Below are 13,047 nucleotides of genomic sequence, written 5' to 3' on the forward strand. Positions count from 1 at the left end.
TGTAAACAGATAATTTATTTCAAGTATTATTAAGAATACAGTTATACATTACAATTATAAATGAGAATATATACAGAAAATACATAACAGTTATAAATGAGAATATATACAGAGAATACATTACAATTATAAATGAGAATATATACAGTTAATACACTACAATTATACATAAGAATATATACAGTTAATACACTACAATTATACATGAGAATATATACAGATAATACATTACAATTATACATGAAAATATATACAGATAATACATTACAATTATACATGAGAATATATATACAGATAATACATTACAATTATAAATGAGAATATATATACAGATAATACATTACAATTATACATGAGAATATATACAGATAATACATAACAATTAAAATGAGAATATATACGATAATACATTACAATTATAAATGAGTATAATTACAGATAATACATTACAATTATACTTGAGAATACATACAGAAAATACATTACAATTATAAATGAGAATAATTACAGATAATACATTACAATTATAGATGAGAATATACACAGATAATACATTACAATTATACATGAGAATATATACAGAGACTACATTACAACTAAAACTGAGAATACATATTTGAAACATTACAATTTAAAAAAAGATACAGAAAATTTTAATTTCTTTCATCTATTCCGGATGTTTATAATAATAAAGCTAGAAAAACTAACAAATATTGAACAGAAAAGGGATTTATTTGTGTCTGAAACTGTTTAAAGTTTCCAATTACAAACCAATAGAAATAATCAGACGTATTAAAAGTCGTAGAGCAACTTTTATTTTAACTTTCAATGTTTTTCTATTTTTAAAAGTTCAGCTAAAAAACATAATAAGTAATAATTTCCTTAGATTATGAAAAACTTTGACCCTGAGATAAGATATATATATAACAAACCAATACCGATCTTTTTTTGGTTGTTTTTGACTTTGAAGACAAGTTTTACATATTGAAATAAAAGCTTATTTTACAGAATACAATTTAGTAGCTGCTCTTTTGATTCGGTAGATATGCAAAGCTAGAAAAAAGAAGAAGGTTAAATATATGCGCTATTTTTGGTACGACTTTGTGACCTCGTAGCTCCTTTAGTTTTGATTTTACGAGCAAGTATGAAAAAGTCAATTTGTTTGCTACATATTAGAAATTCAAAACATGTTTATTCTTCTCAATAGCTCTACAATAAAAGAAGTTATGATTGAAATCATATCAGTGTTCTATCTTATCTGCAATTTACTTAAGTTAAACATGGAAGAACTGGCCACCATGAATGACTTAATGGTTTATTTACCATGCACGTTTTACTTTCCAATAACATCACAATTTTCCTCTTAAAAAATTTTCCGATGCATGAAACCGTCATTATATATTAGATTTTAGATAAATATTGCAATTCTTCTAACAGTGTCCTTTCACATCAATTGTCCACTTTCGTTAAAGGGACTGTAAGGGTAATTTCCAGGGACCTTTCATACAAAGATGGCAATGCCCGATTCACAACCAATTTATCTGATCAATAATATGGAAAATATGGTCGTTTGTCTAAGATTAAAAGTTTCTATTTTCCATACTTAAATAATGTTTTAATGCAATAGAAATGCGCAAATTACTTTTGTGTATTAAAACCACAAATCAACTTTCCAAATTGTATGATATCTATAAATATGATTCATAATTAATCAGTCAAAGCTATATTAAAGGTAACCTAGTGGATCTATACCATTACCATCTTTGAATGGTGGGTCACTTAAAATTACTCTTACAGTCCCTTTAATGGAACTCTCTCCCACTAAACTAAGATTTGTGAATCAATTTCTTCCACTGAGTGACAAGATATTCAACTTCTTCCTCACTACTGAGAAACCGGAACCAAGGAAGCAGGAAAGAAAGAAACCTCCAGGAAGAGGTGTACATTTGGACTAATAAGGTAGCATGCTCTCCTCTCAGCCAGGGTATTCCGATAAGGAACTGAATCAAACTGATAAAGCACACGACTAAGGTTGTCAAAAGCCCCATGATATTTACTTGTTTTCGGGGGATGTTTTTCCGTAAGATTGTCACTTTCTCAGTTAGTTCCAGCGACATTTTTGGCTCCAAGCTCTTATGCTGCCTAGCAGCTGACGGCTGATCTTGTTCCAACATGAGAGCAGGAAAAAATCCAACTTTCGACCCAGCATGTTGGCTCTTGAACATAATGCAGGTTTCTTTCTCTAAACGAACAGTATTTCTACTTTTCAGTTCCGGATTTGATCTTGGATTTTTTAGTTTGTACTGTAATGTTTCTTCGAAAGATTCAATATCTTTCTTTTTTTCATTCTTTCTCTCCCAACATTTGCTGATAAATCCCCAGTTTGGGATTAAAATACATCCTCCTAGGTAGATTAAAGTATTTACAAGAAACATGCTCTTCGTCAGAATATAACTTGTCCTGGAGAATTCAAAGTTCTCTGATTCTTCAGCATCGTAAATCCCGTTAACGAGTGCACCTGTTATGTATAAATTTCCTGTGCACATGCATGAGCAGTCGAGATTCAAGCCTACTGTGATTCCAATACTTGATAATAGTACCATGAGCTGAACTTTCCATATAAACGCGGTAGTGTTCATGCTCATAAAGATGGAAGGACGCACTCCAACGATGACAATTACAACTGCAATGAAGTGAGTAGTTGCAAGGACCAGGTTGCTGAGTAATAGTTCTGATTGTGTGAAGAGAATGCAGAATCTATGAGAATTCATCACTATAAGATGAGGGAGAATAACAATGATCATTGGAACGAGCACAGTGATTAATCCTATTATTAGAGATGGGTTGCGTTCACATTTTTTACAATCCGTTCGTTCATCGTTTGTTAATGACCCAATTCGTTCGTTTTTTTTCAGTTGTACAATAAAAATTTTAATTTGTTCGTTTTCAGAACTATTGTTCATTTTCCGTGTATTTCGTTTGTTTTCTAACTGAACAACCATCAAATCAACTTGTTCGTTCAGTGAGATAGTTCATTTAGTAAAATCGTTTGTTAAGTAAAAATTATAGTTTATTTCAAAAATTCGTTCGAAAAAATTGTTCGTTCAGTAAAAATACGGTTTATTCAAAATGTTGTTAAAAACTCTTTTCTTCTAAATATCCGTTTTTTACTTCGTTCTTTTTGAAATATTTGGTTGGTTGAGAAAAACTATGCCCATCTCTACCTATTGTGTGGAGTTGAAGCATCAGCATGGTGAGCAGTGAGCGTAGTATTGATAACTTGACTTTCGGTAGATTAAAGTTGTAGAGGGTTGAGAATATAACTGGGATATTGGATAGAAGGAATCCGGTCCAGTTTACTACTTGGGAATATATCGTAAAGCTGGGAGGAGGGGTAATTAATATAAATCCCGAGTAGAATATTAGAACAATGTATTTGAAAGAGAACATTATGATAATGAGGTTAGTCCGATCAAGAGCTAATATTTACTGAGAGAGAATTCTTTTTAAAAATTATCTTCTATAATTTCTTAACTAATGAACATTAAGAGCATCATTTTACTCTTTATAAAGAAAATCTGGAGGGTAATATCATAATCTTAAAATAAGATGATATTGATTTAGCTATCATAGTTTTTTTAGTGGACTTCATAATTTGTGTCTAAAAGTCGTCTTCCCGTACCAGAGTTTTATTGTTTAGAAGTTTAGAAAAATTTTAACCCGGTGCAGATAAATTTTAATTTTTTTTGCGGGATATTTACCTTCTCAAAGAACATTTGAGGATGAGTGAAGATTTATCTGGTGCAAATGTCAAAGTTGTTAATATATAGTTAATATTTAATTATATTTAATATAGTTAATATTTAAGATTAAATAGAAAAAGAGACTTGGATTTAAGATATTGGTAATTTAAACGGGGAATTCTTTGTTCTTCACGTTTGATTAGAAATGCAGAATTCTTTGCTCTTCACGTTTAATTAGAAAATGCAGAATTCTTTGCTCTTCACGTTCTTTGCGCGGGATTCAAAATCATATATATATATATATGTAAGAAATAACATTTTTTTGTAAAAATTGGTGCTAAAAATGGTTGAACAGTGAATATCAACCTTTTTTTAATTCACGAAGCACCAAATTAATGTCGTCATATTTTGTAATCTGCACTTTTTATCATTATTTTTATAATTTTTCAAAAACTTTGCTTTTATCTTTTAATGTGAATTATTATTTTTAGAATTTAGAATAACATCTTGATAAGAGACATACAACGTAGAAAACATGGAAAAAATTGATTTCCCAAATCAGATCAAGGAAAGTTACTAGTTACTACTCATTTCTTGTTGTTATACCAATTCAAATCTTGGCAATTCCAGTTAAAATTAAATGTGATTTACCATATTTTCATCTTCAATATTGACGACGAAATCTTTTAAATGTTCAAATTCAACAATTTAAAAGATACAATTAATAGATCTACCATTTGTCATTTAACAACTAACGGAAATCAAAGACGACTTTAAGTCGTCTCTTAATATCGATGTTTATTGGGACACCCTGTATTTTACATAAAGACATACACAGCAAACTGCAGCATTGTATATCGTATACCAAATTTTTATTTTAACAATAATCATGAATTTTAAAAACATTGGATACAGATCATACAGAAATATTCAATTATAATTCTTCTCGTTATCTTATTTTCCTCATTGATGTTTATTTTTCCTCTTTGTTGACTGACCCTTCCGAAAAACCGATTTTTTCTTTCTTGAGCTCAGAACTGGCTGTACACTTGAGGAACTGCAGCTTGTAATACCCCTGCAAGATTTTTCTTTTTTTCTGAACTCTAAAGTCAGAGTGTAGACTGTATACTAAATAAATAGTGGAATCAATGTTTAGCCAATTTTTTCGCAAATTTACATTTGCTTGAGCGAACCTTTTCGCGAAATGCGAGGATAATTGAGGATGTCCAAAATTTATTATTTTGTATATTTTGTCCATTTTTTTCCTTTAAAGGAATTGTTAATTGAACAATTTCAAGTAACCCTCCATACAACGATTTACAACGGTAGCCTTAAAGTTTTGTCCGATCGAGAGTGAATTACACATAATGTATGTTTTTGTTTTTAAAATTGTTTATATTCATTTGTGGTTTCTCTGCGAAAGGGATTTGCGCCTTTCTTGGTGATAAGAAACAATGGAGAACTTTTCCAGTCAGAAAAACAACGTTATCTTCGATATACTTATCAGATTAAGGTTTCCAGGGTACAGATTTTGAATTTTGAATTGCTATCATTGCAGTGTGGGTAGGGTTTCCACAAAACATTTAATTCTCTTGTGCAACAGTTGGGTGGTTTTTCACGAAATGACATTTTTGCACGAAATTCAGCATCATTTTCGTATCAATACGAAACCCGTTTTGCACGAAATTGCTCATTTATTCGAAATAAATAATTTTTTTGCACAAATTTTGCATGAATACGAAATAAGTCAGAATTTTTCAAGAGATTGCGCATGAATACAGGTAATTTTCGAATGAAATTTTGAAATGCCCATGAATACGAAAAAATAAAGTTTTTGTACAGCAGTATTGTGCATAAAAACAAAATTAAGTAATATTTGGTGCATACCATGTAGTGCGTAAATATGAAAGATTTTAATATTCATGGATTAGTTACAGGAAAAAACAACTTCCATTTAAAACTGCTCGTCTCCAAGTTCAAACCAGATTCTGATGATTAGTGAATGTGATTATGATTAATTAATTCGTGAGTAACTGAGTTACTACTTGAGATTGATTGCCAGTAAACGGTGAAGTAGATGGTACGGTGCGGTAACCTAAAACATGAAAATTGGGGCTTATTCGGCCAGCATGTGTAAGCGCCGAGCAGGCTGGCCCGACCTCTAACTCTGATTGGTTTAATTTTGAATTTATGGAATTGTTTATCAAAATTTAACGATTTAACGAAATAGCTCGAGATAAAGAAATAACGAAATAGCAGGAAATAACGAAATACGCAAATACCAAGATTTTTCTTGCAGGATTTTTGTGCAAATAATTTCGACTGGAAACCCTTGTAGGTAGGGTACCATGGTGAGTGGTTGGGTGAAATTATTGCTACAATCCCTTTAAGGTATGCAAACAAAAATTATGAATGCAAATTTCACTAACAATTTTACACTATGCTCGCAAGTTGCACATTTGAATGCAAACCAAAAATTTGCTTTTAGCAATTTTAATATAAAGTAACATTTTTTCTTAAGGCAAGCCACACCATGCTTTCACTATAGTTTCAGTAGAAATCAATATTTCCATTTAGTGATGATGCCGATTGAAGGATGCATAACTCTGATTGGATAATGAGATAGATATAAAGATAGATGTTACCGCCTTACAATTTCTATTGGTTTAGAATAGACAACAAGCACCATGACTGAACCCTGATTGGAACAGGCGCCAATGGACTCGGCATACAGGAGTGCGTTGAAACTTATTTATCGTGACAGAAATTAATTGGACATTGGAACCATCTTTTTATTTTTTTTTGTAGCCCTGAACAAGAAACTTGAGATCCAAGAGGAAAAATACTTTCATTTTGAAAACAAACTTGAAAAAGAAAATCCCGGTAAAAACCGTTTAGCAAGGTTGATAATAAATTTAAATTTTAAGAACTTTTCATTGGATGCATCTAACCTTTTATTGGACATTGGAAATTGACATTGTCATTGACATATATAGTTTTATTCAATTTTACTAAACTTATTTAATATGTTTAGAAATTTCAATAGTTAATTTTTATGTTTCGAACCTTTTAAAATTATTGCACAAAAAACTATTTTATAATTATTCTATAAATACTCATGTTTCTCGTATTTAGGTTCTACATTAAAGAAATATAATTCTACTAGAAATTCAAGGGCTTCGCGCCCTTCTTTCTAGGCTTTTAGGGCGCTTCGCGCCCATCTTCTATTTAAATTGTGAACATGTTTTTTTGTTTACATTTTATAACAAAGAAGAAAAAAAATTTGCGGATTTTTAAAAAAAAATTCGTGGATTTTTAAGAATTGAATTTTTTTTTACAAAATTATAACCTTTAAAACACATTTTTTTTAAATTATTATCATTCATAAACCTTCCCTGTGGTCACGTGATGTCCCACAAAAAATTTGGGCCCGATCGGTTCAGCCGTTTTGACGTTTATTGGATACAAACAAACAAACAAACACCCAGACAAGCCAAATTTATATATAGATTGACGGAACCTAATTCAGTAACTATGAGAACAGAAAACAATCTGAACCACAGAAACGGAATCAGAACAGAATACAATCTGAACCACAGAAACGGAATCAGAACAAAATACAATCTGAACCATAGAAACGGAATCAGAACAGAATACAATCTGAAGCACAGAAACGAAATCAGACCAGAATACAATCTGAACCACAAAAACTGAATCAGAACAGAATACAATCTGAACAACAGAAACAGAATCACAACAGAATACAATACGAACCATAGAAACGGAATCAGAACAGAATACAATCTGAACCACAGAAACGGAATCAGAACAGAATACAATCTGAACCACAGAAACGGAATTAGAACAGAATACAATCTGAACCACAGAAACGGAATCAGAACAGAATACAATCTGAACCAAAGAAACGGAATCAGAACAGAATACAATCTGAACCATAGAAACGGAATCAGAACAGAATACAATCTGAACCACAGAAACGGAATCAGAACAGAATACAATCTGAACCACAGAAACGGAATCAGAACAGAATACAATCTGAACCAAAGAAACGGAATCAGAACAGAATACAATCTGAACCATAGAAACGGAATCAGAACAGAATACAATCTGAACCACAGAAACGGAATCAGAACAGAATACAATCTGAACCACAGAAACGGAATCAGAACAGAATACGATCTGAACCACAGAAACGGAATCAAGTTCCGAGATTTGAGAAAATCTTATTCTTTACTTCCATGCAATGCTTACATAAAATATCGGAAGCTGGTTCCTTAATTCACGAATGCTATTTTTCCATTAATATCCGAACTATTTTCTGTATTTTTCCCGGTAAGTGTTTTTAAAGTATATAACTCAAGGTTTTTAATTCATTTAAAATAAAACGGATAACGCCATAATATATCTATCAAAAGGGGTTTCACTACAAATGTTGATTTAAAAAAAATTAAATGATAGGTTGTGATTCAGTATGATCATTTATTAAATCTCCCAGAATAAATAAATGATAAATATTTTATTACAAAACAGTATATTATGTTTATAATGCAGCCAGGGTAGGGTATTGAGTATTAGTTCATTTCTCTCCATCTTCTATTTTATCCAAGTTAAATCAACCTAAAAAATTGTAAATTACAACTAATAAACAAAAAAATGTACGTGCTCAGTATTTTAAAAGATACAATTTTTGTAAAATTTAGAAAATCCACACAAAAAAAATAATAAATTCGCGAAAATTTTCTTTATTGTTTGCTATTGTACGAAGAGACAAAATTAAACTTTTTAAAAATATAAGCTGGGTGGGAAGGACCCTGAAAGCCTAATAATTCAATATTTACTATTTAGAAAAGGTTTCCGACAAATGAGTAAAATATTAAAATGAAAAATAACGTTGTGTTAAGAAGAACGTCAGCAAGAGCATGAATGGTTCTATGAAAAAGGACATTGAACACGAGCAAAAATGCTTCTAGAAAAAATACTTTTGGCAAAATGACATCAGCAAAATTAAAACTATGGACACTAGCGATTGTGGTAGCTCACAAATTAGGGGGGGGAGTATTAACCTGTGAAAAGCCAGATCTTTTCTTAGCTCCTCATCCTCCTCCTCCTCCTCTTCATCTGGTATCCAACTATTCAGGATATATCTGGTTTATACAGGATATTTCTGGTTTATACAATTGGTTTATACAGGATATAACTGGTTTATACAGGATATTTCTGGTTTCTAAAGGATATAACTGGTTTATACAGGATGTGCATACAGGATATTTCTGGTTTATACAGGATATAACTGGTTTACACAGGTTATTTATAGTTTATACAGGATTTTTCTGATTTAAATGCAAGATATTTCTGGTTCATACAGGATATAACTGGTTTATATAAGATATATCTGGTTTTTACATGACATTTCTGGTTTACGCAGGATATTTCTGATTTTAATGCAGGATATTTCTAGTTTATACAGGATAATTCTGATTTAAATGCAGAATATTTCTTGTTTATACAGGATATTTTTGGTTTATACAGGATATTTTTGGTTTATACAGGATATTTCTTGTTTATACAGGATATTTCTGGTTTATACGGATATTTCTGGTTTATACAGGATATTTCTGGTTTATACAGGATATTTCTGGTTTATACAGGATATTTCTGGTTTTTACTGGATATAATTGGTTTAACAACTATAACTATAGACTGGTTCCAAAACACCTTATCACCTTTTTCAGGGGTACACCTGGGGTTTCCAACGCAAGTGGATTTTACTTGCGTGCAATTGAGAGCGCATTACTTCCGCGCAATTCCACGCAAATTCTCGCGATTCTGCCCTGGATCAATACCTTGGATGTTGTTCATGATCCTTTAGATTCTTGCTTCTAATTACACTCTCCAGTGCTCGAAGTCCGTTCTTAGTCTCGCAACCATACCATTGGCTGGTTAATCAAACAATTAGTATTAATATGTAGAGAAAAATTTAATTTTAAGAAAATTATCTTACACAAGAGACATCAGCAGGTGGGCCGGGGTTTCTTGAATTTCTTCTATGGCTCTAAAAAAAAATTAGATTTAGAAATAATCTGCTTGCTGACCATGGCATAAGGTCGGTCCGGTGTGAGAGTTTATCTCCTCTGGTGTTTTAACCCTATTCTGACAGAGGGAGCGGGGTCAATATGAGCCACCCACCCCCCTAAAGTATTTTAACTAGGAAGTTTAAATTTTCTAACAACTTTAACTAACACTTGTCCCTCACTTAAAGCCAAAAAGCTGGGTTTTTATACCTACTGCCTGAGTCCTGAGGCAAACTGCCTAAATGCCTTATTTTACCTTACCATACTAAATCTCTACTTGAACATACTTCTAGTTATTAGATTTCAACAATTTATAATTCTTGGGAAAGTCTATATAGCAAAAGAAAGCAGAGTGCACAATTTTTGCAAAGATTTTTGTCTAGACGCCTTAACAGGGAATTTGTACATTTTCAGGTTTTATTAAATACACATTAAGGTTTTGAAGATGTTGCAAACGTTTATGCGGATTTTGTCGCAATTTGCGCATTTTTGCTAAATAACTAGATAGTTGTATGTTTGCAAATTTGATTTTTTTTAAATTATTGAAGTAGGGCTTTCTAAAATCGTATCAAATGTTATAGATTTGCATCACAATAAGAAAATAGAGGGGGGGGGGGTAATATGCCCCCTCCAGTCTATTTTGAGTATTATTTTCAGTTAACCATTTCAACACAATGTTACACATCAAAACCGATGTTTTGACACTGATGTTTAATTAATGTATGAGAAGCACACATTAAATATATTTTTTATAAATTAATCATACATTTTAGAACTAAATACGTATTGAGTTATGTTAATTAATGTACGAGAAGCACACATTAAATATATTTTTTATAAATTAATCATACATTTTAGAACTAAATACGTATTGAGTTATGTTAATTAATGTACGAGAAGCACACATTAAATATATTTTTTATAAATTAATCATACATTTTAGAACTAAATACGTATTGAGTTATGTTAATTAATGTACGAGAAGCACACATTAAATATATTTTTTATAAATTAATCATACATTTTAGAACTAAATACGTATTGAGTTATGTTAATTAATGTACGAGAAGCACACATTAAATATATTTTTTATAAATTAATCATACATTTTAGAACTAAATACGTATTGAGTTATGTTAATTAATGTACGAGAAGCACACATTAAATATATTTTTTATAAATTAATCATACATTTTAGAACTAAATACGTATTGAGTTATGTTAATTAATGTACGAGAAGCACACATTAAATATATTTTTTATAAATTAATCATACATTTTAGAACTAAATACGTATTGAGTTATGTTAATTAATGTACGAGAAGCACACATTAAATATATTTTTTATAAATTAATCATACATTTTAGAACTAAATACGTATTGAGTTATGTTAATTAATGTACGAGANAATTATTTATTTATTTATTTATTATTTTATTAGCTTGAAGTACACAGAATTTAAGTGAAATATGATAAACTTGAAATAACGGCTCTCATGTCTAAATCTTTGCAAACTGATGGCGTAAAACTTGATTTCAAACTTAAATTATTTAATCTTATATAAATAATAGTTTGAACAATCTAAGGTCTAAAACATTGTTGTGCAAAGATTTTAAAAAGCAGAGTTTGTGGCAAAGACTCAATTACTTTATTTAAAGATTGCATAATGTATAGCAAAAAACAAAACAAATTACATAAATCTCTAAAATATATATTATCCACGTAAACAAAATTTGAGTCCCCCGGCCTGGTCACTAAAAATAAAAATAAATCGTTTTACATGGCTCAGAAAAACCTTTACCGTTAAGAACAAAATATACAGCGATCATATCAATACAATAAAGACAACTTTTTCATTTAAGGTTGATTGTTAACAAGCTTTTTTTCGAATTACAAGTTTACAAGTAATAAAAGAGAAGCTTTTTAATTGGCAACTTCTATTGACTTCTATGTTTATGTGTATCCAATATCCAGCTTGGATATAAATTAAAATTGAAATCAAAAGTCGTCTTCATTTTATTAATATATTCGCCTACCACTTTGCAATATACAATACAATAAATTGAATATACTTAATATGAGTATTTTTACGAGGTTCTGAGCAGTGAAGAATAAATTATTCTAATAATATCTAAAGGTTGTACTATTTTTGTAATCAAAATTATTGACAATAAAAAAAACATTTGTAAAGAATTTAGGTTTAGATTGATAGAGAGTACTCAATATTTTTCCAAATTTTGTTCAGGGTTAAGCTGTGTTCTAATAGCAAACGTTGCGTGTTTACACAGCTTGGTAGGCGATTTTATCAACACAATAAAGACGATTGTTTTGTCTAAGTTTTGATTATTAACACGCTTTTTTCGAGGTACAAGTTTGCAAGTAGTCAAAGAGAAGCTTTTTTAATTGGCAGCTTCTCTTAGCAGCTTGATATAAATTAAAATTTATATCCAAATTCGTCTTCATTGTACTGATATAATCGCCTGCGACTGTGGACTATCAAAAATCCCTTAAAGGAAGAGAGAAAACCTGTCTAGCAGACGAAGAGAATGTAATTCTGTCGGATATTCCTTGGTTTGGTTTGGTATATTTGTATCCCCCAGCTGGTACCAGTAGGCCCCTTTAGGATAAGCAGGAGCCCCTTTAGGAAACGGTGCTCCAACAGTTTGATAGGCTCCGTGTGGAAGGCAGAGGATCCCTGAATAAATTTTGAATAAAGGGACTGTACGCGTGATTTCAAGTTACCCTCCCTGCAAAGATAGCAATGTCCGATTTACAACGGTACTTTAAACACATAGAGAATAGAATATATAGAGAGGAATTAAAAGATTCTCTCGGTATGAATTTTCTCAGTCCTTTTAAGCCTGAAAGGGAGTTCAAAGTGTACAAATCATGTAAATGTTTACAAATTATATTCAGTAGAGTACATTAATACAGTATGTTCCCTAGACAATCCATTTCAATTTTGAATTTTTTAAACTGTTAAATAAACTTTATAATGAATTAGGTGAATAAAAACATCATTTGATTTATAGTTATAACGGAAAATCTTCGTTTGTAAAGTGAAAGGCATAGAGTCTATATGAAATGATAATTGGTCAAATAATTTTAGATTTTCTATAAAATGATATTCCAGGGCCCAACAGGTTATATAGCATAAATATGTGAAGTACACCTGCAGTATGGAAACAGTACAACAAAATGGCCGTTTTAC

At 30.7% G+C, this 13,047-nt stretch overlaps 1 long non-coding RNA gene across 1 annotated transcript; it reads right to left on the reverse strand.

Annotated features, from left to right (window-relative positions):
* Positions 1 to 8,229: 8,229 nt before the first annotated feature.
* LOC111707879 (uncharacterized) lies at positions 8,230 to 9,853 on the reverse strand. The gene is made up of 4 exons (XR_002766546.1): positions 9,766 to 9,853; positions 9,608 to 9,700; positions 8,828 to 8,893; positions 8,230 to 8,381 (listed from the first exon to the last, which is right to left on the reverse strand). It is a non-coding gene; the product is annotated as an uncharacterized LOC111707879 (long non-coding RNA).
* Positions 9,854 to 13,047: the final 3,194 nt, after the last annotated feature.

The sequence above is a fragment of the Eurytemora carolleeae genome, unplaced genomic scaffold (assembly GCF_000591075.1).
Source record: "Eurytemora carolleeae unplaced genomic scaffold, Eaff_2.0 scaffold493, whole genome shotgun sequence".
NCBI classification, from domain to species: domain Eukaryota; kingdom Metazoa; phylum Arthropoda; class Copepoda; order Calanoida; family Temoridae; genus Eurytemora; species Eurytemora carolleeae.